Here is a 4,445-nt window from a genome sequence, read left to right as displayed (position 1 = left end):
ATGTTTCATAAGTAGTGGTTCATCATGAATCTATCTCTTATGAGAATAAATGGAACACTTAACACTCATTGGATCTAGGTGATGCTCACAAGGATGAAGCATGGGGACTTCCCGAGAGATCAACCATTCCAGCCTCCATTATTAAACTCAAAGCTTGCAACCCCTCATCTTTTACTTGACTTCTTCCATTTCTTTCTCTGCTATCTACCTGCCATTCATGTTCCCCTTTTATAACTCGATCACTTTCTCACATTTGTAACGAAAATGAAAATGGAGGGACTGCCCCTTCGTTACGATTCTGAGCAATTACCTTCTCTTGTGTTGGCAGTAGTCTTATTCATGTGCCTCGTTCCTGCATCCCCAGCTTGTCCAGAAGTCTATGAATGTGGGAATCAAACCATCGGATATCCCTTCAGAGAAAAGAAGAGCGGCTGCGGTGACCCTGCTCTTCAACTGGAGTACGATGGTAAAGTGAAAATGCCTCTAATTAACATTAGTGGCTACCAGTACTATATAGTGAATCCTTTTCATCGCCACCCAAAACAGTATCTTGCCTATCCCATTACAATAGTTGATAGAAATATGTGAGGAGATGTTTGCAACCCGTCGACCAGTAATCGTACAATGAAATTGTGGTCTAGCCCTCACTTTCGCATTTCTGATGGATATATGAATATAAGTCTATGCAGAGAAGATATCAGAGAGTGCCTGTCGGCCAGTGCCACTGATCAAGTGTATAAGTTTGGAATGCAATAGTAGTTGGTACCATTGAACCTTTAGTCTGGCTACGTATTGTAAATCATTAGTGCAGCTACATATTCACAAATTCGACATAAGTAATCGACCGATCTTTCGAAGTATATATGACGGATTCAAAATAAAATAGAATTTCAGTGAAGGTTGTGAGCATTGCGAGTCAAAGGAAGAGCTTAGCATTTACGACACCGCTAATTCGACGCAGTTGAGTTGCAAATCACGGAAACCTGGTAAGAGTCGTAACTGATCCCTAGTCTATATAGTTAGTGTCGACATTTTTATTATTTCTAGAGAACGATTTTTTTGTTCATTTTAATTCTTCTATATTTCCTAAGCATAATGCTAAACATAGTCTATGCCATCGTAGGTAATTCTGACCATGCAAGTTTGTTTAATACTACTATATATGCTACTGGTATAGGTAAGTATCCCTTTCTTGTTAATCTCCATAATTTATACACAAGGACAAATATGCTCTGGAATAGTTACCTCGAGTATTTCTTTTTCTTAAGTTTAAGAAAAAAATCATCTATTACATTATATCAATTGATCTATCATTTAAACGTAGATATCTTATGAATTGTTCATTATTAGTCCCTGCCTAATAGTGAACTAATGTTTTCATTTGACCTCCCTCAATTAATTATCATTGAACATATGCTTGAAAAGTCTAAAGTTTGGATATAATTATTTATAAATTAAATTTATAAAAAGTAATTACTATTTTTTCATTGGCTTCAGCCTATTTTTCTAGGTTTAATTTTTTTTTTTAAATATTAGAAAAACCAAAAATAAAGCAAAAATAATTACGTTGTCACATCAGTACAGCCACAATTCACTAGTTTTCAATTACTACAGCTGAAACTATTTATTGTGAGATCAAAATTATAAGACAAGGCAGTCACTTCAGCAATTGGGGTTGCTTATTCAAACAGTCTACCAACTTCAATTCATTGTTGTAAATTTCAGAAAAAAATAAAATCTAACAGTTAGACTTTGCCTTTTTACTTATTAGATTTATATTACAAGCTTAAACTTTTAAGTGTGTATTTTGAATTGATCCATATTTTGCACTAATTAAAATATGCCAACCTTTCATTACATTCTTGCGTATGCATTTAAAGATGAGAAGATAGGTTTTGATAAGTTTTTTTTGAATAGAATATATTGTAAGTGCACCCTATTAGGATTATGTAGTTGTTAACTTTTAGGTTCTTTTTAAAGAAAGGATATAAAATGTTTTAAATTATTATTATCTTCAAAACAAAAATACACGTTATTTAAAATCTTAATTTTTTATACTTTTTAAATATAAATTTATTTTTAAAGATATTATAATTATCTAATTCAATTTAAGAATGATGATATAAAATTTATTTTAAAGAAACAACAATCTAAATTTAAATTTTATATGGTATAAGTTTTGATTTCAAAAATTGTGATATTAATTATTTTAAAATATCTTTTCATGTAATTTTTTAAATGCTTTTTCACAAGAACTTTTTCTAGTTTATTTTTACTAATAAACCTCTAAAATTGTCATTTTAATTTAATATTTTTCATCGATATAGATTTAGTTTCATGACCTAAATCACAATTACATTTTATCTTACATTTCTACATAATTTAAAATTTAGTTTTTATATCAATGATCGCATTAGCAAGATTGTCAAATTGGTTCTATTTATTGATATTTTGTACTATTTCTCTTATTTTTGTATGTTTAGTGAGAATAAAAATGAATATCATTAAAAATTCTAGAAATATCTCATTGACACTTGCACAAAGCAGGGACTCAAGCTCTCCTAAAGCTCTTGTTTTAATTGTTTAGAAGACAATATATCAATAAATTAACATCGTGGGGTTTCTCAAAAAAAGAAAGGTCCACTATAATGATATAAAATAATAGTAGTGCACAAAGGGCATTAAAATTTATTATTATATTAATATAGCTTTCATCACTATCAATTCTTATGGATTGAGGCGTTTTGGACAACTCAAAGACTAAAACTTCTATCATTGCAAACACATATCTCTTTTTTATTTGTATTTACTCATTTATATATCCTTTTCTTTGAATATTTGTATTTCATCAATGTAAGCTTTTTAATCAAGTGTGGCCATTGGAACCAATGTATTGTTACTGATAGGATTATTGCTTCTATTTGTTAATCAAAGGAGGAGGTTGAAACTTGATCTATCTAGTGTAGAGATAATCTTGCATGATGATGTCCATCAAATACCATGCATATGTTCATACTCTTAGCTTATGTAGATCACTAATAGCTTTTCACAAAAACTAGGAGAAGGATGTTTTAACATGGTTTACAAAGGAAAGCTACCAAGTGGCTACTTGGTGGTGGTAAAAATGCTTGATCAGTCAAGACATAGTAAGGATCAATTCATGAATGAAGTAGCGACCATCAAAAGGATCCATCATGTTCATTTGGTTGGTATGATAGAATATTTCTATGAAGAACACATAAATGCATTGGTATATGAGTATATGGCTAATGGATCTCTAGACAAGTTTATATTTATAGGGAAAGACAAGGTACCAATCCTAAATTGGGCATAGTTGTATTCAATTGCTTTGGGTGTAGCTCAAGGCATAGCCTATTTACACCAAGATTGTGAAAACCGTATCATTTATTTAAACATAAAACCCCACAAAATATTACTGGATGAAGAGTTCAAACTAAAGGTAGCTCATTTTGGTCTAGCTAAACTGTGTGGTAGGGGAGATGATCACATATCAATGACAACTACAAGAGGAACACTAGGGCATACTATTCTAGAGGTGAGGGACAAATCATATGTTTATAGTTTTGGAATGGTATTGCTGGAGCTCATTGGAGGAAGAAAGAATTTTGATATGCATGTGAGCTGGTCCAATTAATTATATTTTCCAGAGTGGGCATCCAATTTGATCGAGAAGGGGGAGTTAGAGAGGGGGTTAAGCAAACTTGGTTTTGTAGAAATGGATAAATACAGTAGGTATAATCAAATGGAAATTGAACTATTAAATACAATAAAATATAAACAAAATAAGGAAGCTAAGGTGGAAAAGAGAAAACTTTAATATTCATTCGTATTTCTCTTTTATTAATTATCATTTACTTTTTAAAAGGTTGACATCATCTAGATGTCAAGTAGCATAGTAATTATTTTAAATTTTAATCTATCATTCTAATATATATATATATATATAGACACACACACACACACACACACACACACACACACACACACATATATATATACATATATATGTATGTATGTATGTATGTATCTACATACATACATACATACATACATACATATATATGTATATATATACATACACATACACATACACATACACATACACATACACATACACATACACATTGTGTATGTGTATGTGTATGTGTATGTGTCTGTGTATGTATATGTGTATGTATATGTATATGTATATGTATATGTATATGTATATAGATATGTATATGTATATGTATATGCATGTATATGTATATAGATATATATATCTATATGTATATGTACACACACACACATATGTATGTATGTATGTATGTATGTATGTATGTATGTATGTATGTAGATATATATATGTAGATATGTACATGTATGTACATATATATATGTATATATTTGTATATATATATAGACATATATATATATACATGTAT

At 30.2% G+C, this 4,445-nt stretch overlaps 1 pseudogene; it reads left to right on the top strand.

Annotated features, from left to right (window-relative positions):
* Positions 1 to 264: 264 nt before the first annotated feature.
* On the top strand, positions 265 to 3,838 carry LOC149571584 (LEAF RUST 10 DISEASE-RESISTANCE LOCUS RECEPTOR-LIKE PROTEIN KINASE-like 2.4; annotated as a pseudogene).
* Positions 3,839 to 4,445: the final 607 nt, after the last annotated feature.

The sequence above is a fragment of the Cupressus sempervirens genome, chromosome 2, assembly GCF_028749045.1.
Source record: "Cupressus sempervirens isolate cs-2001-9-10 chromosome 2, ASM2874904v1, whole genome shotgun sequence".
NCBI classification, from domain to species: domain Eukaryota; kingdom Viridiplantae; phylum Streptophyta; class Pinopsida; order Cupressales; family Cupressaceae; genus Cupressus; species Cupressus sempervirens.
The sequence above is the reverse complement of the archived record's forward strand: the minus strand, read 5'-3'. Positions and strand labels throughout refer to the sequence as shown.